The sequence below is a fragment of the Sarcophilus harrisii genome, chromosome 5 (genome assembly GCF_902635505.1).
Source record: "Sarcophilus harrisii chromosome 5, mSarHar1.11, whole genome shotgun sequence".
NCBI lineage: Eukaryota > Metazoa > Chordata > Mammalia > Dasyuromorphia > Dasyuridae > Sarcophilus > Sarcophilus harrisii.
Genome location: NC_045430.1, coordinates 156,195,002 through 156,220,565, shown reverse-complemented (window position 1 = coordinate 156,220,565; position 25,564 = coordinate 156,195,002). Strand labels below are relative to the sequence as shown.

Genomic DNA, 25,564 nt, shown 5'->3' with positions numbered 1-25,564 from the left:
TAGTATATCTATTAACTGCATAAGACTATTCAGTGACATTAAACATGATTTAAAATTTCTAGTTTCTCTAATTCTTATGTCTATTTTTATTTTCTGAATTTCTGGCTATATCTTTTCTTTCTCTTTTTGCCCCCCAGACATAGATTTTGCCTGAGGGAGAGCCAAAGGCTTGAAATGTTTTATATGAGAGGAAGACAAGATAAAGTCTCAAATTAGAAGCCATTACAGGAAAGCAATATTAGGAATTCTTATACCATATTGAATGCCTGATACCTATTCTAATTTTCTAAAAAAGAAAATGTTTGTAGAAATGTAAAAATGTAGAAACAGTTTGATATGAAAGTTAACTATAAGAAAAATTGCCTTCTATTCATTAAGGGGATTTATTTTTAGTTCTCTCAACAAACAATGATTCAAATATTTCTATGTCATCTTTCCCTGTTTTTTGAAGAAGTAAAATAAAAGGCCAAGAAACTGAAGTGGATGAAGAAAGGAGGAAAATTTTCTTGATAACTCTGGTGTTTTTATAATAATTTTCAAAACTGAATCAAAGGAACTAAGGGGAACATCAGCATATTCTGCCACAGAATTTAGATCTGCAAAGAATATTATGGATTATCTAGTCAGCATCTTTGTTTTGTGAATAAAGGAAATGAGGCCCACGGATAATACAGGGATGATTAGGGGTAAGACTGGGACCAGGACCTAGGTATAAAAGTATACCGTCCATTGTGTTTTTCATCATTATTTATGATATTTTATGGATAGGAAGGACATTTTCTCTTCAAAAATCACTAGAAAAGAAATTATATTAGTTGGCCTAGGTTCAATAACTAATGAAGACAAGGAGTTGCCATGACTACATTAAGAAGCTCAATTTTCTTCTGTACCAAATTACTATCTGAACTCATTTGTGTAAAAAATCTGAATTTACTTTTCCCATTATCTATCTTTATATTCGCTTGTTATAAGATTCAGTCTTTCTTTTCAAGTATAATTGAAGGCTTCATATCCCTTGGGTATTGTTGACCATTTGAATGGATGCCATGTCATAATAATTGTAGCAGATGAGTCTACTTGAAGACCATTTATTTTTCCCGGATATTAAAGCTAGGAGAAATTCATCTTTCTCTTCCTCCTAAGTACTAATTCATTTCTTGAATTTGAATTTATTATTCTTAAGGAAAGTGTTTGTGTTAATATTTCAGAATAGTCGAACAGATATGATTCTTAAATTGGGACAAGTTAAAAACTGAAAATTTAAGAGAAAAGAATCTCAACTAAAATTGATAAAATAGCCATAAAATCAGATATCTGATTTTGTTTTCCCCTTAATTTATTAATATTATCTTATTTTCTCTGAAGTATCATGTAGTAAATAAACTTGAAGCACTGCATTTTAATCATGTAATTTGAATAATGAAGGCATTTAAATTTTTTTTGATTAGTTATATGAAATTACTCTTCTGATAAAGCTAACTTAGTTTATGATCATGTTCATACACAAGATAAAAGATAAATTTGTTAAATATCCAGATAATTTAATCATGGAGCATAAACTGTTGGGACTGACTAGTTCCTTTGTTCAATTTAATTAAAGAGCTATCAGTGGAGATGAGTATTTAGTTCTGCTAGTTTTTTTTAATATTTTTGACAATTCAATAATTAAAAGTATATGTTTACATTAAAATCGTAGTTCTTATCAGGATACTTTTGGTAACAAATCTAAATATTTGATGAATCTTATTTCCTATTATTTACAGTATACTTTAGTGTGCAAAGGTTGTTGAAGACCCTTAGTATTAGATGGTCCTTCTGCTTGTGAATTTATTACAGGATATAGGCAAGAGTTTGGACATGAATGAATACATCCAATATTTATTATAAGTATTCACATTCATGAGGTGATAGGTCCGTTAGCCAATTGGCGATTCATTCTAGAAAGAGGTAGAGAGATCAGAATAACTCCAGAAGTTCTTGACAAATTTCACATGTTGGCTCTATTTTACTGTCAAACCTAATCCATAAAATCAACTGGGAATTGAATGAATTTGTAATGAATTTTAGGATAAATTTAAGTCACTCTCAAGTTTTCATAGCACATTCCATCCCTAGATCTACCAGTGGTTGGAATTACAGTACCTTTGAACCCGGGCTGAAACCAATATGTCCTCTTTGCGCAGGAAATGATATTGGAAGGCAAAGTCATTCACAGACTCATTATTTTTATTATTTCTAATTTTAGACACTCCATTACAAATAGAATTTTAGTGCATGTGGGATTTGAAGAGTTCAAAGAAAATAAGAAGTAGCTGTTGCCTTTCATTTTTAAAAAATAGTGATTAGTTTTGCCTCTTGAGAAGTAAACGGGAAAGGTTATTTTCTCAATTCCTTTTCTCTTTTAATCAGATGGTTTTATTATTGTCAATAAGAGTAGCTAATTTTATACAATATAGTAATATATACAAAGTCATTTACATATAGCTTCTCTTTTGATCCTTACAATTGCTCTGTGAAGTAGGATTTGTTATGATTCTCATTTTATATGTAAGAAAATGAAATCTGAGAAGTTAAGTGACTTTCCAGGGATCATACAACTAGTCAGCACCTGAGGTAGGATTAGAACTCAGGTCTTTCATAATCTGAATCTACTTTCTATCTACTTTCATCAATATATCCTAATGCTGCAAAAAATAATATTAGTTTGGGATTAAGCAGTCAGTCCATACTTTGGATTGGAAAAGTTTTGGACTTTATTAGAAGAAATGAGTCAAAAACTTAGCTCAGCCTCTAGTAAAATCATTATCTGACATTAGGATGGATTATGAAATCTATGCCCCATCTCCAAATTGAAGGCATCATCTTACTTGATAATCTCTAAAGTCAATCAAAAAGACTTTATTAAATGTTTTAACAATGTATTGTTTTAGCATCTGGTGACACAAAATACATAGAAAGGAACTTTCTCTACTCTGAGGACCTTACATTCTGATGGGAAAGAGATCAGGAACACACACACATTTACTATCCAATTACTATATGACATTTGCAATTTTGTAGTATTTACAAAAAGTTTCATACCACAGTAGAAATTATTCAATTATAATTGTCCTTCTAAAGAGAAAGGAAAAGTCCAGATCTTGGCAATGTTTCACATCATTTGGAATGATTTCTGTATGCTTATGAATTACCAGTTTGGGGGTATACTTCATTTTAATTATGAAAAGCATTTTGATTTGTATTTCTTTTTAATTATAATTTTTGCTCAACTGAGCAATTTATTAAAAATATTATATATAAAGTTGATTTTTGTATATGATTAGGAAAACATATGATTATCTCCAAACCCAAACTTGCCTTACCAAGTTTATATTTTGTCTCTGAGTGAATATACTAATATTCAATATCACAGGAAATACTGTCAAGATAGCATTATGGTAGCTTATTCCATTTGATTCTAGAAGCTAATGGATTTAATTGCATAATTTGCTTGTTTTTACTTTCTTTCATTTTTTGCTAATTATTTACTATTTTTTACAATCCCAACCATTAGCCATCTGTTACAGGGTAAAAAATAAGTGTTAATTCAATGTTTTTTTTTTTTTTTTTTTTTTTTTGCAAATCTGGAAACTCAGAAACTTTGATTTCTTTAGGTGATAAGAGACATATAGATTAAATAGGGAGTGGTGTCTTCTCTTTAGTATTCAGTATATGGCATTGGAGTATAATGAAAAGGGCATGGCTTTCAGGTCAAAGTTTTGTTACTAGCTTGTAAACTGTGGCAACTAATGTCATCTCCTTGGGCTTCAATTGTTTTTAGCTCTAGAATTAGATTGGATATCCAAGGTCTATTTCTGTTTTAAAATGTATTTACTCTATTTTTTCTGCAATTACCTTGGAAAAAATAAAGCACCACTAAGCAAATAAATTTGCATTACCCAAGATTTGCTTTTGAGCAAAACTGTGAGGTGCCCAAAATATATTGCTAATGTAGCTTCAAAGACTTTTTGTTTATTTCCATGTAAAGTGCTTATCAGGATAGTTGGCATGCTTTGCACATGGCAGGGGGCAGCAATTTTGACAAAAATAGGCACATGTCACTAAGCTATCATTCATTTATTATTCCTGGATAAAGAATAACCTATATCTTATTCATTAAAGTTATGAAAAAATTTAGAATCATATTTAGGATAAATTTTGATATGTTATGAAGTCCTACATTTAGATGCATGAATAGCTGATTCAATTGGTAGAATGTGTATATTTTTCTCTAATTTGGCGTATAGTCAAGAACATTCTATAAACATATATTTAATAAAACTTTAAAATTAAAATAAAATAAAGCTTTTTTTGTCTATAATTGCTTTGCTGCTCATCCATTGGATTCATCTTTCTTCTCCTTTTTCTTTTTCTTCCTTGAATTATTCTACCAGATAATAGTTTGTAATTGAGAAAATGAACCCTATATTACAAGAAATAGGATGCAGCAATTTGGTGTCATTCTTAAAACCAAAATTGTTGGTTAATTCTGATTTTTGATGTTAGAAAAAAGTAGTGATTAATTCTCTACATCTGATCAAGCATAACGATCTCTATAAAGTGATAAAATAGATGGTGTCACCCTAAATCTATACCTTCTGATACCAACATTACTATTTTTTAAAAATTGCTTTCTACTACATTTCTTGATAAAATCCTCGTCAAGTTGCCAATTTACAAAGTTCACATCACACCTTGCACAATAATTTGGAAATTCATGTCTCACACATACCTAACCCAAATCATAAGACATTTCTGTTATAACACTTTGGGTAGAACAATTAAATAATTTTAGTTGTTGTTTTCCACTCCACATTTCCTTTTTCATTAGGCATATGCCTGAAGTCTTTGAGAACAAAATGTACCTTTATTTTGTGATTCAAAGAAAGTAATAAAAATTTAACAACAATAACAAGAAAAGATTTCCAAATGAGCTGCATGTCAAAATTTATTGCTTCTTAGCTTTCACAAATAAGAGTCTCTATGAAACATAGGATAATTTTATGCAACAACCTGACATAAACATTATAGGAAAAAAATGTTTTTTCTTTTATTGGTGCCCCCAAGTAAGTACTTTCTTTACCATTATTAGGAGAGATGTTTTTGTGGGGAAAAAATGTAACCCAGTATAGATAGGATTGAAAAGATCTTCATCACATCTGAACTATTGATTGAGTTGTTCTAATCAACAGAATACAAAGGGATTGGTTTTTGAAGAAGATACGGAAGCCCCTTGACAAGATTCCACTCATATACTATTGATATAAGACTGAAAAAATATTTTAGTTATGATATTATTACAGAGAATTAGAAATTCCATCTGAGAAAATGATATAGATGATCTTTGACCTGTTCCTTTCTATTTAGCACATCCTACAAAGATAGTATGTAGTTATTAGTAACTATAATATTATTACTAAGTAGTTTATTTTTCCATTTACTTTTTATTAAGGATAAAAAAATAAAAGAACTCTTTAATAAAAATGTATTTGGAATCCTAATCAAATAAATTCATTTGGTCAAAGATTTGAATGAAAAATTTAACAGTGCTGTGGAAAAGTTACATTTTTGATATAACATTTCTACTATCAAATATATTCGAATATTTTGCATTTAAATTTTAGGAGTGTGACATCTTTATATGTATGCAGATATCGTAAATCTTAGTGTAATAAAATTACTCTGTCCAAATAAGACCTCATTTTTCTCATGATGCTCTTAAATTTCACATGCAATTGTGTTCTTTGACCAAATGAACTTAATTTTGTTCTAAGTGCATTTATATTTATCTCTTCTAAAATATCTCTTTTTAGTATTCTAACACTTATGTGAAAATAACGAGAAAATATTCCTAAAACTAAGCATAAATGATCTACATATGAGATGATTTAAAGCACCTGTTCCAACAAACTATCTGGAGTCAGAGGTCCTGGGTTCCAACATCTTGCTCTGCTTATCTGTCTGACATGGGACAAATCAAATATCCTTTTTAGATCATAGTTCCTTCACCTATAAAATGGGGTAGTTGAGCTAGTTGACTATTAAGATCTTTTCTAGTTCTAAATCTAAGAGCTTCAATTTTCACCTGAAAATGATGTTTGGTTTTACCCATGCTGATGGAATTTTCTGTATTCTCTACCAAAAATATTACTAACAAGCAACTGCTTCCATATTTTGTTTTCCATGCTTTAATTTCTAATTTTCATATAAGAGGGTATGACTCTTGTTATCTCCCTCAACAAAAGTATTTTAAATATATGTCATAGATGCTATGAAGAAGGCTTTAGAATGGAATTATTATAAAAATCCTATTTATCAACATAAAATGCATTTTGAAATTGTATTTATAATTTTCCTAAATCTTATACTAATTTATAAATCTTAGACAAAAATATCTTAGAGGCAGTTTGGGTGTTTTGTGAAATTAGCAACATAGATATTTGTAGAATTTCATTAAATCTACTGGTTAATTATACACCTGTCAGATTGGCTAGAATGACAGGGAAAGATAATGCAGAATGTTGGAGGGGATGTGGGAAAACAGGGACACGATACATTGTTGGTGGAATTGTGAACACATCCAGCCATTCTGGAGAGCAATTTGGAACTATGCTCAAAAAGTTATCAAACTGTGCATACCCTTTGATCCAGCAGTGTTTCTACTGGGCTTATACCCCAAAGAGATACTAAAGAAGGGAAAGGGACCTGCATGTGCCAAAATGTTTGTGGCAGCCCTGTTTGTAGTGGCTAGAAACTGGAAACTGAGTGGATGCCCATCAATTGCAGAATGGTTGAATAAATTGTGGTATATGAATGTTATGAAATATTATTGTTCTGTAAGAAATGACCAGCAGGATGAATACAGAGAGGATTGGTGAGACTTACATGAACTGATGCTGAGTGAAATGAGCAAAACCAGGAGATCGTTATATACCTCAACAACGATACTGTATGAGGATGTAGTCTGATGGAAGTGGATTTCTTCAACAAAGAAAAGATCTAACTCAGTTTCAATTGATCAAGGATGGACAGAAGTAGCTACACTCAAAGAAAGTACACTGGGAAATGAATGTAAACTGCTTGTATTTTTGTTCTTCTTCCTGGGTTATTTATACCTCCTCAATCCAATTCTCCCTGAGCAACAAGAGAACTGTTCGGTTCTGCACACATATATTATATCTAAGATATACTGTAACCTCTTTAACATGTATAGGACTGCTTGCCATCTGGGGGAGGGAGTGGAGGGAGGGAGGGGAAAAATCGGAACAGAAGTGAGTGCAAGGGATAATGTTGTAAAAAATTACCCTGGCATGGGTTCTGGCAATAAAAAGTTATTAAAAAAAATCTACTGGTTACTTAAAGAAAGATTTAATGTAGAAGACTCAGCGAGTTGACACAATGGCTAGAATAGTGGTCCTAGAGTCAGGAAGCTCTGAATTCAAAACTGGCCTTAGTGTGATCTTAGGCAAGTCCCCTATCTTTATAATTAGGTATAAAAAGAACACTGTCTCTCAGACTTTTTAAGGGATTAAATAACTAATATTTGTTAAGCATTCAAAACAGTAATTGGCACATAAAGAGGCTTAATTCATACTGTTATTTAAATAGGATTTTGGAGATACTGAAAACTAAAATTCCCTTGATTTTCAATGGATTGGAATTAGAAGTTCTATTTTCAAATTTCAACTAATACTTTTTTGTGATCTTAAGCAAAATGCTCAAATTTCCTTGACCTCAGTTTCCTCATGTATAATGTAAAGGGATTAGGGTGCATCTGAGTTCCTTGGGACATGTTAACTTGTTTGGAAAATATTTTGAAACTCTAAGTTTTCAATATAATTTGTTTCTCTTATAATTCTACATATTTGTTTTGTTTATTTAAAAACGTGATTCTGATATTGTTAAAGGAGCCTATCTCTCTGTATCCCTGTCTCCCTCTTTCTCTGTCTCTCTGTATCTGTCTCTGTCTCTTGCAATCTCTCTCTGTATGTCTATCTTCTGTCTCCCTCTCTCTCTCTCTCTTTGTCTGTCTGTCTCTATCTCTGTCTCTCCCTCCTTTTCTCCCTTTCCCCTTCTTCCCTCCCTCCCTCCCCCCTTCCTTCTCCCTTCCTCCTTCTCTGTCTCTCTGTCTCTGTCTCTGTTTGTCTGTCTGTCTCTGTGTGTGTGTGTCTGTCTCTGTCTGTCTGTCTCTGTGTGTGTGTGTCTCTCTGTCTGTCTGTCTGTCTGTCTCTCTCTCTCTCTCTCTCTCACACACACACACACACACACAAAAAAAAATCACAGGTTCAGATGGATTGGATGATCTCTAAGGGCCTTCTAGCTTTACATGCCAGGACCCCATGATTGGACTGCTTTAATTATTAATTCTACACAATATAGGTTCCATTATACCATTCAGGGGTTGGACTACTATACTCAGCTAAAATCAATACTTTTAAATTTCTAGAAAAGCAGTAAACTATAGTGTGTAGAGATCTGGCCTAAGAATCAGGTTCAAGCTTCATTTCTGATATCTACTGTCTGTCTGACCCAAGTAATTTAACCTTTTAGTGTTCTGAGCAACTAAGTCTATAAGTTGCTAAGCATATGAAATTGATTAATAGTAGTACATTAAGTTTCCAGAGGAATTTCTTACATAAATAAAATTATAAATCTGATTTTTAGAAAAGCAAGGTTTTTGTTTGTTTGATAAAGAGAAAGCAAAGTTTAATAAAGAGAAAGCAAGTTTTATTAGATTATAGGAATCAGGAAGGAAAGGACAATTTGAAGGTAGGGATGGGGATAAGAACACAAGCATGATGCCTAATTATCTGTAAGATAGAAGCTCAAATGCTACCTGAATAAACGGCCCTAAAATTAAGCATGTTTTAACTACATAATTTTAAAACTGTTTTAATTATCAGTTTCTTCACACATGACAAATTAATTTAATCAGACTTCATCATTAAAGCAAAATGAAATAGAAAATTACCAATCGTTGATCAGGTACATTTCATTCCTCAGGCTAATATAGTCTAATCCTTCCCCTCAATTTTGTAGAATTTTAATTTTTTTCATCCAAAAAGCAAAATCAGGACAAAAATGGAGCCTGGAAAATATGATTGGAAAATGAGAAGTAGAATATGAACTATTCTAAATATTATTAACTATTGTCATTCTGTATTTGAGGAGCCAGAAAATATGTTTTTGTAATTTGGATTTTTAACTTTCTAGAACCTAGATTTATTTGCCTAAAACGTACTGCACTACTGTACTAGAAACAATTATATCAATGTAAGAACTAACTTTCATCCTTCAAGAAAAGATTTCCTTATTGATTTGAAAATTATAAAAGTAAAAAGAATTCTGCATTGAGTGAATAAAAAGTACTGCTTTAACTGCAGAGTCAGAATACAATTTAAATCAATTTTTCTTGCGCATTCCACAGCAACTATAAAGTAGCTGGGCTTTCTCAATGAGATATGAAAAACTGACCTGCTCTTCTGTATCTTATGCAGTAAGTAAATGCCTTTCCATAACTCAGACCCAATTCTTAAGTGAACAATTCTCATTTTATCCATTAAAAACACATTTCAATTTTATCAAGTGAGGCTGCTATTGCATTATACAAAAGTAAGAACTTCTCCTAGCCTGAGCAGACAGTCAGTAGCATATTCCTTAAATTATCTCTAGACTGCATTTATAATAAGGAATTCTTCCCAACCGGTTGCATGGTACCTAGTTGTCATCAAGTAAAGCTTCAAAATATAAGGTGAAAAGTAGCAATCTAGGTGAAAAGAGAGTGCAATTTCATAACTTATTTTGAAAGAATTCGTTGTAATCACCCTAGCTGAGAACTTACTTTCTGAAGGCTGCCCATTTAGCCAAATGGCTTCTCCAGGAAAGATCTTTGAATAGACATGTATACAGAATCGCAACTGTGCCAGATATTGTAAAATAGCCAAGAGCTTATTTTAATGTTTTCAATAACTTACATTAACTATTAGTAGTATTCAATGAGAAATTCAGAGGAATTAAAATCTCTTCTACTTTGTTATTATAGAAGTATTTTTCCATGTAAGTGTGTTTTATTGTGATAGATGTGAAATAGGTTGCATGTGGGTATATATGCAGAAGAATCCTTGAAACTTTACTTCAAGAAAGAAATTGAGTCATAACTTTTGCTCCCTTTTTAGTTTTATTAAAATGTTTGAGATATGGAATTTATGTAATTAACAGTGCTATAATGTTCATTCTGTCTGAGAATCTGAATTCTCCCAAATAGCAAAATATTGACTTTGTTTTAAATAGATATCTATACATCTTGAAATTGAAAATGATGATATATATTATCAGCCTATGAATGTGTTGTTGGGATCTAGACCTCATTCTATCAGAGAGAGAAAAACACATACACATATATACAAACAAATTCTCTTCTTACGTGATACTGGATCTATCATTTTATCTCAAAAGCACTAAATATTACAGTAAATACCTAGCTTCCTTATTTACGCTTATCCCTCAGAGCTCTGTTTTTGTAAGTAAATCACTCCCAGTCATTTTAACATCTATAGGTTAGACTTCAGATTGCAAACTCTGCTTAGTCCCTAGACTAGGGAAATCTATGGAACCATAGCTTGTTTATTCTTCAACAAGCTGGTCCTCATACAACTGGATCTCTCTAATTCTCACTATCTCTGCTTTCATCTGTGCCTCATTCCAGATGCCAAATATCCATGACAAACTGCCTCTTAATTGTGACTTTCTCCAATTGCCTGTTGTTGAGAACTTCAGGTATCATTTCCCATTCCCTTTGATTCTCTTTATTTTGATTCCCATTCTTTCTCCCTGAAGACAACTATGGTCTTGAGCATTTACTATTACTAATAATAGAAAAAAGAAAGCAACTGCCTTCTAGCATTGCTAGGTGACTTTCCTTTAAATAACAATATGATCTTTCAAGAAAAATTATCTTGTTATCCTATGCCTCTATTCATGTAGAACAGTTTGGCTATGGCTAGTTACCATAGTTTGTTGTAGTTGTAATACTAAAGTCTAAGATGGCAATCCAAAGCACTGTCATTTTACCTCCTTTCATTTCCAGAAAGAAACAGTCTGATATATCATTGCATCATGAAGATGAGCTTGTATTCTCAAAAGCTATAACAGTATGTAGCATGCAGGAAAGTCCATGTTTGAAAAACTTGACTATAACTCCAAAAATAAACCATGTCTGCTTTCTAAAGATACTCTAAGTAAAGAGAATCTTATTACCAGCAGATTCACCACCTGATGATGAATTCTTTGCCATAGATATCCATGAAACAACCAAACAAAAAAGGCCTTCATTTATTGACTTCCTTCCACTTTTTTGTGACAATGAGAAGGTAATGAAAAAAGGAGCAGATGATATTAAGAATCAATAATTTTTGACTACCTTCAAAAATAACTTGACTATATCAATCCTAAATATAAAAGCCTTGTGTAATGTCCAGGGAGTAGAAATAATATTGAAAAAATGGATCTACATCTATTGTTATAAATGAAACCACAAGGGATTTAAATTCAAATTACCATGTACTTTGATACTCAACAATTTCTGTGTGAAGGTGAGACTAAAAGAAGATAGTGAGAAATCCTTTAGAAAGAATGAGTATGAAAGAAGAAATAAGGAAAACCAAAGTCTGATAGAAGTCTTGTGCTTTACATTATGAACACTTTAAAACAATAATTTATTGACACTAGACATGGCAAGTATCAGATGCAATAATTTAAAGTATACACACACACACACACATCAGGAAGGACTCATTGTGCAGCATGATGAATGTGGAAATATGTATAGAAGAATTGTGTACATGTTTAACATATATTGGGTTACTTGTAGTATAAAGGAAGGGTTAGGAGAACATTTCGAATATATAGTTTTTTGAAAATATTTTGAAAATAAAATGCTATTATTTAAAAAAGAAAGAACCTTTGTTATATTATCATTCTAGCAACTCTTTGTATAATAACACTGAATGGTCAGATAAAAATATATTTTCTCTGATCATACACATATATGAATTTGCAAAAAAATAGAATAAAGAATAGTAATGAGGAAAAAAGATATAGTATACAATTGAAAAACTCAGTCTATAAAACAATTGATTGTAACCTAAATGAGGATATTAAGCAACAAGCATTTTGCAACAGAAATTCTACAGTGGCCTCATAGCTATCATTTCATAAGTACCTAAAAGGTGTAATAAGTACAACATTCCATTGTGCATATAATTAGTAGATTATGGAAAAAATTCATGATAGAATAAAATACTACTCTAAAAGCTGACATAAATAAGGTGTCTCTTATCAGTACACCAAAATCACACACGATTCCTTTTTTATCTCTATCTATCTAATACCCATATTAAGAGCTCTTTTCATAAATATCAACCAAAGCATAAAACACAGAGATGTATGTCTGCCATGGTTATGGAGAAATTGAATGCAGAGTTGGTACTGAAGAGCTCTTTGTCAATATGCTTGCTTGTGCTTTTCCTGATTGGAATATCATCAAGATTCAGACTATTAAAGAGTTTCCTAGAAAAGTTTCATAACTCCTCAAAAGAGCTTGTCTTTGCTATCCAGGTAAAGGCCAGGTATATGAAAAATATCTTTTGTTCATAGATTTTTTGTGAATAACCTAAAGAATTTGTCTATGATCAGTATGCATATTTGTGATAGATGTGTATTAGGTTAAACACAATTGAATAGAAGGAGAACAAAATAAATTGCCTCAGGAAATTAGAAAGTTCTTTTTATGACATTCAAACCATTTCCTAGAAATCAAAGTCCATATTTTTAAGATGAGCATTCTTTTAGTAATGGTGTATATTTCCAAGTTTCCAAATATAATAGATGGTAACGAATTTAAAATGGATATCATAAGAAGCAGTGAAACAATCAAGTGAATATAAACAGGAGTATTTCCAGGAGCAATATTAAAAGATCTCATTAAATAAGTGTATAATAGGAAATGATAGACTTGCCACTTAGAGAAAAATATCACAGATGAATAGCCTTCCCTTAGGATGATGAAGGAAAAAAAGAAAAGAGGAAAGGAAACAAACATTTGTTAAGTCTTTGCTAAATTCATGGCACTGTATTCAGTACTTTACAATTTTTATCTCATTTGAGCCTCAAAACAGTCCTGGGAAGTATCCACTATTGTTATCTCTATGTTGTAGTTGATGAAACTAAAAAAGAGCATATGTGACTTTGTCCAGAATCACACTACTAGTAAGTATTTGATTCAAGACTTGAACTCAAGTCCTCTTGATTTCATAGCAAGCATTCTATCCACTGTACTTCCCAGAAAGTAAGTAGGACCTTTAAGAAACTAGATGGAACCTATATGATAATAATTTCTGAGGAATACACCAAAACTGCACAAGATTGGAAAGGATGGATGGATTTTGATCTGCATTGTTGGAAGAAACATAGCAGCATTTTGATAAATGAGTTATTACTTCTGATTCCTTCCTTTTTTATAAGGGCAAGAATTGAAGTTATGTTTAGTAGAACATTTCATTTCGACTTCTTGGGGAAAGAGAGAATTATATTCTCCTATCGCCATTTCATAAACTTTAGGAGGGCCTCCCTCTTTCCTGGACGTGTAGTTTCCTAGAGTTCCTAGAGAGTTTCCTGACCCGAGAGGCTATGGCATCAAATTCTGCCTCTTCCAAATTGCTGTCTGATTTAGGCATGTTGCTACCTCTTGAGGTCTTGCTTTCCTTATTTGTAAAATGGCATTTTTGAACTATTTGACCTCTAATGTGATAACATTCTGTGGTTCATAAATTGGTCAAATATCAAGGATATCATTAAGACATTTGTATCTGTTCTTTTTGCTAGTATCTCTTTCCCATTTATCCAGCATCCTGAAATCAGACAAAGCTTCCAGAAAACTATAGTTCAACATATTCACCAGATGAAGAAAACATATTTCTCCCTTTTGCTTATAGCATAAAATCTAGATTTCTCAAGATTCTATAACCTAGTCTAGATAACTACTTATGCAACTTTCAGTCACTATACTTTAGCAAAAGTGCCTGGTTATTTTTTTAATTTTCAAAATGTTTACATTTTTAATGTTGCAACTGGAAAATAGCATAAAAACCACCTGATCCAGGCTACCTCATTAAGAAAGGCTGAAAAAGAGGTTTAAAGAAATATTATCATTTGCCAAAATTTAGGATGTAAGTTAATGGAAATGGTGGCAATAGAACTCAGATCTCTGAATTTTGGATCAATTTATTTCCATTATATTGTTGACACATAACATTCAAAATTGATTTAAGAGATTGTTTTAAGTTTTAACACTTATTATATTATTATTGTACTATTATGTTATTACAACACTATAGTTATCACTATCTCTCCCTCTTCCCCATTCCACATACTTTAGGAGTTGCCAAATCCTGTTCATCTTACCTTTTCAAGATATAAACTATTTTTCCTTTTCTTCTCTCAATTCTTCCATTAAGTTTCTTATTTGTTCTTACTTTTGCCATGGCAAGAAGGCTTCTTGTCTTCTTTCCATTAGCTTATTTCCTTTCACTGCATTCAAATTGCTTCCCAATTATAAACCTTCAGCGGTTCCATATTACATCACAGCAAATAAAATGTAATCTCTCGTTCCTGGCATTTGTTGTCCCAAATTACCACAAACCTCCCTTTCTAGCCTTATCTTTCATTTGCCTATATTCCTTGATCTTTTTGATACTCCTGTGTATGCCTTCACTTCCTTCATCTTAGGAACATCCTTCATGCTTAAAATGGATTTTGCTTTTCCGTGCTGTTTTTCTTCTGGTATAGTCTCATATATATGTGTGTTTCCATTATCTGTTGTAGGTGAGAGGTAATTTCATATCCATTTGGACAAACTTCTACTAATGCAAAGTAATAATTTATCAGTAATTTAGAGACTTGCCTTAGACAGTTGCCTTAGAGTTGCTTGTAGTAATAAAGAGGCTGTGATTTCTATGTACATTTGTATGTAATATGTGCATGCATATATATGTGTGTGCATATATATATATATGACTCCAGTCAGCTAACATTAAAACAAAATAAAGCCATCTTCTAAGTGCTAGGCACTGTACTTACTTACTATTGAGGATACAAAGAAAGACAACAGACAAACAAAAAACAAATCCCAGCTTTCAAGGAGCACACAATCTAGTAGAGGTAAACATGTAAACCACTGTGCAAAAAAGATGCAGGATAACTGGGGATGGTATAGAGGGGATACATTAAGATTAAGGGACACTGAAAATGGCTTTTTACAGATGGTGATATTATAGCTGATACTTAAAGAAAATCAGGGCAGCTAAAAAATGTAGAATAAAAAAATGGAAGAATGTTTCTTCAAGTCAGGAATTTTGCATCCTGTGATGTGGAGTGATAATAGAACAAAGCAGTTACTTTACTTAAAATGTTAAATGCTATTAGAAATGAGAACATCTATAGATTGAAACTCCTTTTGGGATCATGAGTAAATGCTATTTATTTCTGTGAACATTTGTTTTTTATTGTGTATTGTGACTTTACTAGATGTACCAATACCAAGTAATGTGCCATTCACATCATTAGTACTATTGGACTTGCTGATGAAAGCCAGCCACCTGATATCACTTCTTATGGACAGACTATAAAATCAATATGTAAATTTGGAAAATCAAGGGAAGATTTGCTATTTGGGGACTATAGAAGTACGACAAACATCCACTTTAAAAATAACAGCATGGTTAAAAATCCAATAATAAATATGGATTATTCTCAAGAAAATCATAAAAGTAACTCCATGAAATCTCTTCTTTATGAGACAGACTTAAATAAATCTGCTGTAGTGGAACTAATGACGATATGACCTCTCTGTCCTACTAGTGTGCACCTTTCCACTTTAAGATAAGCTTTGTCAGTGGCTGTTTAAAGATACAATCTGAAGAATGGATTATGTTAGATAAGGGCTTGAATCCTAAGTTTACTTTTAAAAATTCATATCATTTCTTTTGGAAAATATATATAGAAAACAGTATAAAACTGATGGCATTTTGGAAATGTTGGTCATAACACACATTCCTATTGAAAGAATGTAATGCCATTTTTCTCCCTATATCTAAGATGAGAGAAATCTGACCAACAAAATAATCAAACCATAAGTTTCCTTGAGAAAAGTTCTGGAGAAAAATCTGACATGTTTTACTAATCGACAGTGGAAACTTAATGCAGTGTTCTATTCTTATCAGTGTCCAGAGAGCATTGTGGTCTCCACATTTGGTATAGATGGAGGTCTGACCTTGCTTGTTTCTAGCTGATTTATGCTGTTGGAGAGAAGCCCAATGGTATTGAAATGGAAAGCAATCATTGCTACTACAATCTGTGAAATTGAATTTAGGAAAAGAGCCTAAGTACTAGAGTGGAGAAAAGAATTTCCTAGGAAATCTGAGGGTGAAAGAAGGTTGTTTATTTATTACCAGAACCCTAAAAATGATCTCTTATTGAAGACTCCTTGGACCCTAAAACTGGTTTAGAAGTAAGTAATGAGGGCTGTATTAATTAATATAAACAAATAAAAAAGGTGGATTTTTACATTTTCTAATCTGAGACTGCACAATATTGGTAGTACTGATCTTCAGCTTGGGAACCCAAAGAATGGGGATACTGGATGAAAGTAAAATACCTTGTTCAAAGCTTTGAACTGGGTCTAGGAGATTTTATGGCCCCAAACTAATTTTGTTATCCACAGGCATGGAAGTACAGAATATGAGTCAAAGCTCTGAAGTGGACAACAGAGTGTTAATAAATCTTTATGAATTCACTGTTATTCAATAAAATTATTGCTCGCTAGATCCAAAATAGCAATCTCTGGTTTTAATCAGAGCAAGAAACATATTTATTGATTCTCATATTTAACATTATTACTTCAGTGATAATTCAATAATTCATATTTGAATAATAATTGAATAATTCAATAATAATCAAATAAAGCACTTTCCCCCTCTTCTCTCTATGATAAAGTAAAATTGAAAATACATATTTCTTTTGTTTAAATTTTTTCTTGTTCTGTACATGCTGGCGTAATTTCTTGAAAATACATACTTTGAGATTTTAATGAAGAGAAGTTGTCCTAATATGAGAGTTCTGAGGACCAATCAATATTCATTATAAACCATCTATCTGATTATGTAATTTTATATACATACATGCATAAACGGTCTATACAGGAATAAAATATTGAAGTTATACATATTTCTTTAAGGTAATTTGTTTAGCAAGAATTTATTAAATATTTGCAATTTACAAGGCACTGTGCTAGAGGCTGAATATACAAAGAAAAAATTAAATGATCCTCACTAGTTAAAAAACTAACTTTTAATTTCAGTGGATTCTACATGCACAAAATCAATATAAAATAAATTCAAAGTAATTTTGGGTCTCAAGGAAGTCACTACCAATTTGGAGTATCAGGAAAGGCCTCATTTATAGGTAGAAGTGAGCTAAGTCTTGAAAGAAATTCCAGATCTTTAGAGGTGAAAGGCAGAGGGAAATGGGCATTACAGGCTCAGGAAATAGTATCAGCAAAAGCACACAGAGAGGCAAGAAATGAAATGACATGTATAGGGTGCCACTTTGAGTGCAATGGAGAATGCATAAGGAAAACCAAAAAAAATATTTAAAATGAGAGAGAACTTGACATCTAGGGCCCTTTCTATCACTAAACTTCCTTCTTCATATTTGCAGAATGGTTTTTAATATTAATTATTTACAAAAGGAATTTTCAAAGGAAAACCCTACTTATATTAGGTTTCACTTTCTGCTTTTATTTATTTAGATATGTTTGCAGATGCTTTGTTTCCATGGGGCACGCATTTAAAATGATGAAAAATTACTTAATAATGATGTTTTTCTGTTTTCTATTTAAAAGCAACAGCAAAAAATCAAAACTAAAACCCCCAAACTTTTAGTTTCTTTATTGTATCCACAGAGAATAATCACATATAAGTACTATCTATTCAGCAGAAAGGGCAAATCACAGAATAGTTTAATTTTGCCTATACTTGTTTAATAGAATGTTTGATTGTTTTACTTGGCTTTACATCTAGTATAATTGTTTTGCATTTTAATATAGAAAGAAGTATATTGAATAAATGCATAACATATTAGAAATGCTATTAAGCAAATGATCCTATGTGGTACTATTGAATGAATGTTTTGCTTTCTGTTCTAACAAAATAACAATTTTCCCCAATTATTTTAGAATTGATTGTTCTATATTGTTGCCTAAGGAAATGCCAAAAAAATCCAATGTCATGCATTCCATTTATTTAGTATGATTAAATTGAAGAGCAGATTAATTTATTTATGTTCACAAAAGGTGAAGAGACACTTTTTTTAAAATCCAAGACTTGAGGGAATATGTATTTGTATTGTGAATGTGTCAGATTTTTGCACCCAACATAGTATTTGTGATGTGTATATTTATATGTGTCTATCCATACCTTCTATATCTCATATATCTATTTGAAGCTTTAATCTAGGGAACCATGCTCTATGTTTATTGACTGATTAGAACAGGTTGAAATCTTAACCATTGCTAAGGCAGCAAAGTGAAAGCAAAAGAAATTACAGGGTTTGGAGTCCTGGGCCTGAGACTAAAATCCTAAATCTGCCACTTACCCTGGGAAGGAGCCAGATACGCCTGAGTTCACTTTTTTCACCTGTAAAATGAGAAGCTTGAACTTGACATCTAGGGCCCTTTCCATCACTAAAGCTGTGATCCTGTAATCATATAATATAAGACTCACCGAGGTCCCTGAAAGGAAGATAGGCTCCGAGAGGTTTCCTAAAGGTAACATAGCTAATATTGCAAGTCTGGCACCAGAGTTAAGAAGTTTTTATTTCAGATTCTGATTTCTTCCTAAATGGTTTTTGTTATTGTTATTTTTAATTTTGTATTTTTTCCCTTTCTTTTCTAACCTTTTAAAACCAGGTCTGTGATTTCATTGGTAAAGGAGGTGCCAAGTAATGAACTTCCTTCAATTGAAGTACATGAATACCTTCGTAATTTTATTATTATACTTTTTAGCAATAATATTCTCCCCCACACAGACTTGCAACCTCAGGGTCATCCACACATAAACTCACCACCTTAGTTTCTTCCCTAATTCCTTCTTAACCAGGTTACTGCAATAGTATTCCAACTGGTCTTCTTGTTTAAGTCTCTTCCTACTCTAATCCTCCTTTTATTCATTTAGAATAATTTGCTTCCTCACCATCTCTGTTTCATTGATTTCTATCAAATCTCAAGTCAAACTTCACCTTCCACAGGAAACTCTTCCTGGTCTCCTCAGTGGTCTATGCCAGATCACTATAATGTGTGCATTGTCTCTGTACCTATTGACGTTATCTCCCCAATTAGAATGTATTATCCTTAAGACCAAAGACTGAAGTTTTATTATTTTACTTAATTCTGCTTTGAGGGTCTTTCTTTGTAAACCCAGTTCTTAGCATGATGTCTAGGACATAGTCAGCTTAATACATTTTTACTGATTGACTGACAATTTAATATTTAGAGAGTTACCTGAAGCACTGAGAGTATAGTGATGTATGGAAGTTCACTCAGCTGGTGTCTGTCACAAGTAAAACTTGAACTCAGGTCTTTCTGAATTCCACTATGTGAAAAATATAAAATTATAATTTTAATAACATAATTATCATTGATTGATATTATTATAATTATATATCATATAAGTTATAATAATAGTTATATAAAATATAAAATTAAAATTTTGTGTAAATTGTACCTGTGAAAAGATATTGAATGAAAAATAAGGTTTTTAAAAGTCTTTAATTTGTAATAACATCCAAGTATGGTTTTATTATATCAGTGATGATAGTAAGTAGAGTACTTGCCACAAAAAAAAGGATATTTTCCTTCCTAGAACATTTTTATTATTATGTTTTGGGAAGAACAGAAATTTGGTTCCTTTGGAAAATAATCCACCTTTCAATTGACCTCTCCATAACTGATTCACATATAGACTATTTTATATTCAATTCTGAAAACTTTTCTATGTTTCTTCATATATTTTAATCACAAATTATTTCATACACATCATCTCATTTCCCCCCCAGCATTGACAAGAAGTGATAGCTGAGTATTTTTGTTCTCTTTTAAATGGCACAGTTCAAGCTAAAAGTAAATGAATTATTTTATCCATCTATCTGTCTATTTATCTATGTATGTATGTATGTATCTATTCATCTCTCTATCTTAGACATGTGACTTCACTGATACAGGAACGCTTGGTATAGGGACTTAGTCTATTAGTACAGATCAACAACCCGTCTGTAACCAATACTCTGAGTGTTATTTGAGGTTACTGCAAGATGAAAAGGTTTGTCCCTGGTCACATAGTATTTTAGAGGAAGGGTTTGAATTCAACCTTTTCTTAATCCAAGATGGGTCCTATAAACTCTTTTCCCCCTGTGCTATGCTATCTTTTTAGAGCATTAAATAACTTTCCTTGAGTCACAAAGATAGATACTGACAGTGAGATATGTATTTGTTGATTTCCAACCTGTGCTCTTTCTAATAGACTATATTATCAACTACTGTGTGATATAGGACTATTTATGAATTCAATTTATTTTCAAAAACACTTATAATTTCATTTGCATTTTTAATAAATCACATGCTTAGACACTGCCTTTATATTGATCCATAGTTTTATTTTCTATTTAGCATTTTCAGTGTTCAGAGAAAATGTGAGAGAGAGGGGGGGAGGATGGGCAGTGGGAAGGAAGGGAAAGAGAGAGAGACAGAGACAGGGACAGAGAGACAGAGAGACAGAGAAATGGTGGTAACCTAAGTAAGTAAGGTATATCTAAAACAACAAAAACAGAAACACCAAAAAAAAAAAAAAAACCCTCAGTGGATTCAGTGAACATCAAAAGCATTGGGTTTTAATCTGAACAAAGGGCAAATATACTTAGATAAGATAGTGATGAAAAAATGTGAATGTATAATAAAATACAATAGTTACATCAAAAGTTCAGATACCTGTGACTTACACAATCTATTTCCCTTCCATTTGTGGCATGGATCTTTCCTTTTTTTTTTTCTCAATTCTTCTCAAAATGGTGGGATACATAATATAAATGCAAAGGGCATCAAAAAGAAAAAGTAAGTCAATTTTAAAACTATGAGTAAATGAACCACCTCATGAGATCTGGTTTCGGGGTAGGAGAAACAAGAAAATATATTCTGTATTTGTCTCTTAGAAGGCAGTGTTTGTGTGAATATGAGTGTGTGTGTGTGTGTGTGTGTGTGTGTGTGTGGGTGTGTGGGTGTCCCTAGTAAGCTGAGTAACACGTGGTAGTTGCTAGGGAAACCTATTTTTTTGTTATTTGCAGAATAAGAGAGTAAACCAGATGTAAATTATCAGTCAATAAGTTACTGTTGTCATGGAAAATGGTAACATATGCAGCCTAATTTGATCAATTTGTATACTTCTATTATAGATTATTCTCATCTCCTGTTTTCAGTAGACAGTCCTGGATAATGATTCCACACTTCAGTGTTACAAATTCTGAAGTTATCTGGGCTAACTGCCAGTCCAGGGAAAAGTTGTTTGAAAAAGGTTAACAATATAAGTTTGTGCGTTTTTGGAATAATATCACTTTAAAAATTATGACAATCAAATTCAAGCTAAAACAGTGATTCACATAAAACAATTGGTAGCATATTAATTCAATAGGACATAATTGTAATGTTAAGATGTTATAAGATATCCTGCTTTTTTATGAATCTATTGTGTTTAATCTAAAACAGGAAATCTTGTGCACACCTTTTGTTACAATTTGATCAGTAGTTATAACTTGCAATATGTTGAAAATCTGTAAAACTCCTCAAGGATAAGAACAATATATTCCTATCTCACTTCTTCCATCTTTTAGCTCTTATTGAAACCTGACTTCTCCCTGATGACGCTACCTCCCTGACCAACTTTTCCAGTACTGGCTACATCTTCATTTATTATCCTTGGCTCACAGGTTAAGGCAGGATTTTTGGAATAATCTTTGCTCCCTCTTGATGATACTTCTAGATTTTTTTTCCTTCCTTTACCACTCAGTAACAATTCTTCCTTTGATCCTCACATTATGTAGATCTATAACCCAATTAAATTCTTGGCAGCTGTTGTCTACAGACCCCCCTAGACATATTTCTTCTTTCCTCAAGTGGCTGAAAATTTTCCTCTCCTCCCCATCTCCTGTCATACTAGGCGGCTTCAACATATATATTGATTCTCTCTCTCAAATATCCTAGCCATTAAGTTTCTCAACCTATTAACCCCTCATAAACTATTACTCCATTCCAACTCTACCACACACAATCATAGCATACTCTTGATCTAGGCATCATCCACAAATGAATTGCCTCCATGTTCAAGAAACTTGAAATCTCCTTATGTAACTAGTCACCTCTCTTTTGACCCATCAATTTTCTCCCAGGTAACCTCTTCTGAATTAGTCACTCTTTCCTCCTCTTATTATTTTGACTCCTTAGTGAACCAATTCAACTGTCTACTATTCTTTTCTTTGTAATCCTGCCCCCTACCATATTGCTTGTTATATCCAGTCAAGCTTCAGTTTTGAATCATTCCTCACATTCATTGATTTCACAGGTTCTGCTGAACAAAGGTGGGGAAAATTATACAAGTCTTCTGACTGACAAAGAATAGTCTGACCTACTATTGGAAAGAGCACAGGTTGGAAATCAACAAATTCTAACAAATTTGTTAAGTAGTCTCAATTGGATCCTTCCTGATGCTTGGCCAAACAACCTCTATCTCCTTAAGCAATGAACTATACAGCTCTCCATAGCAACTTTCTCAAACCTTTTTAATCCTCCTTAAATCTCCATTGCCTTTTCTGCCCTGTATGCACTCAAGCTGAAAACCTTGCTTCATATTTTACTGAAAAAAAATAAGACCATGGACTCCCACCTTTCTCTTTTCCTATCATTCAGGTGCCTTTTGCTCCTTTCTTCTCCTTCACTTCTGTCTTGCATGATGAGCTAGACTTAGACCTTAACAAGACTAATCCCTCTACTTCTTTAAGCAACCCCATCCCATCCCACTTTCTCTAACAGATTGCCACCTCTGTCCTCTACTCTTTCAATTATTTTTAATTTCTCCCTCTCTGTGGGCTCATTTTGTACTACCTACAGACATGCACATCTCTCCCCTATTCTGAAAAAGGAAAGATTTCACCTAGTGATCTCTTCAGCTCCCATGGATTTAATCAAATTCAACATATTGCAAGTTATAACTACTGATGAAATTGTAATAAAGGGTGTGCACAAGATTTCCGGTTTTAGATTAAACACAATGGATTCATAAAAGACCAGGATATCTTATAACATGTTTACTTACAATTATGTCCTACTGAATTAATATACTACCAGTTGTTTTATGTGAATCACAATTTTAGTTTGAATTTGATTCTGTCATAAGACATAAGGTTGTTCCTTCCAACCCTGCTATCATCTTGTATTTCTTCCACTCTTTGTAAGTAGATTTACCCTAAACACCTTTTACAATAGATATTTCCATTTTCTTTTCTCTCATTCTTCTTTTAATGCTTGACAATCTGGCTTATGACTTTCATTCTACCAAATCTTCTCTCTCCAAAATGACTAATGATCTTTTAGTTGCTAAATCCAGTGTCCTTTTCTCAGTTTTTATCCCTTTTGATCTTTCTGCAATCATTGATACTGTCATTAATTCCTTGATACTCTTCTCTCTAATTTTTGGATCACTACTTATTTTTTTCCTACCTATTTGATCAATTTTTTTTTCTGTCTCCTTCATTGACTTTTCCTCCAGATTTATCTCTGTCCCTCTTTTCCTTCTATATCATTTCACCTAGTGATCTCTTCAGCTCCTATGGATTTAATCAACATGTCTATGGTGATGATTCTCAATTCTATTTTTCTTTCCCCAATTTCTTGACTGACCTGAAACTCAATATATCCAACAAAAGAATTCTCCTAAACTCTCTCTCCATTTTCTGCCTACCATCCTCTCTATCCCTCAGGCTCACAAGCTAGATGTCATTTCCTATTCCTCACTTGTCCGCCCCATTCCCTACCTGTAGCCAAGGCCTATTTCACCTTTGCATTATCTCTTGAATATGACCTTTTCTCTTCTGCAACACTATCATCATCTACACAGGCCTTCATCACCTCAAGTCTTGGGCCTACCTTCCTCAGTTCTCTCCTCCCCCTACTTAAATCCATCCTCCATTCAGCTACTAAAGTAATTTTTCCTAAAGTGAAGAATCAATCATAAAATATCCCTTTCACCCCACTAAATAAACTCTATTAACATTCTTTTTTTCTACAAAAACAAACAAACAAATACAAAATGGTCTCTTTGGCATTCTAAGCCTTTTAGAATTTACTGCCTCCCTTTCTAGTATTATTATCCTTATTTCCCAACTTTATTTCTCTGTGATCCAGTGGGAGACTAGGCTCTTAGCTGTTCCACCAAAAAAACCTGTTCATATCTCCTTAACTCCAGTGCTTTCCCTTTTGAAATTATTTCCTATTTATCTTGAACATAACTTGCTTTGTATATATTTGTTTGCATGTTTTTTACCTTCATTAGAATATAAATTTCTTGAGGGCACAGACTGTTTTTTGCCTCTTATTATGTCATATTTATACTTATATATATTAGCATAGGTACCTATCATAGTAAGCACTTAAATGTTTATTGATTGATTGAAAGCCCATCTCTTTCCTATCCCACTATGAAGTGTTTTTTTTCATATTTAAAGGACTAGTGGAAAAAGTTCCAGGATTATCATGCAATGGCTGAGGTAGAGTTGGAAGGAATCTTTGAGGCTATCTAGTTCAATGAAAACAATGGCACAGGAAAGTTAATAATTGCTAAAGATCATATTAGTGATAATTGGGGAAGGTTGGATTTCAAGTTAGGCTTCTGACATCATTGCAGTTTGTATCAAAACAAACAAGTCATTTTAAAAATCTACTTTCTCCACTTTGTTAAAAGAAAAAATAAATTAATAGGCTACAATTTCTATTAGAATAAAATCTGTAGGCACAGACCACTCATGATAATGAAGTAAATCCTATTATCTGCAATAAATCTTCCTTCTTTCATTTTAAGTGTATTAGTTTGTTTGTTTTTTTTTAATCCTTGAAAATGTGGGAAGGAATATTGAGAAGATTCTCCATTATTTAGGAATTCTATAGTTTTCAGGTATGTTTGGGAATTATTTGTTTGGAAATTATTCTCACACTTTTCTATAAAATCAAAATTATAAATGGTGAATAGGTCCTTAGGCCAGTTCAAAGAAATCTCTTATTGCAAAAAGTGAAATGAAAAGTAGTGGACTGTAATACTACCACAAAGATAACATTCTGAGTACATAGCAAGATGGGAATACAATTTTCATTTGAATG

General features: G+C 32.4%; 1 protein-coding gene across 2 annotated transcripts in view; it reads right to left on the bottom strand.

The window, feature by feature from the left end:
• The window catches only part of LRRN3 (leucine rich repeat neuronal 3), a 56,557-nt gene that overhangs the window by 11,414 nt on the left and 19,579 nt on the right, over positions 1-25,564 (bottom strand). Inside the window, exon 2 of one of the 2 annotated variants that reach the window (XM_023504796.2) lies at positions 19,652-19,742. The exons of the other annotated variant lie outside the window; for it this stretch is intronic. The gene's annotated coding sequence lies outside the window, so the exon portion shown is untranslated. The remainder of the gene's footprint in view (positions 1-19,651; positions 19,743-25,564) is intronic. 2 annotated transcript variants of the gene reach the window in all.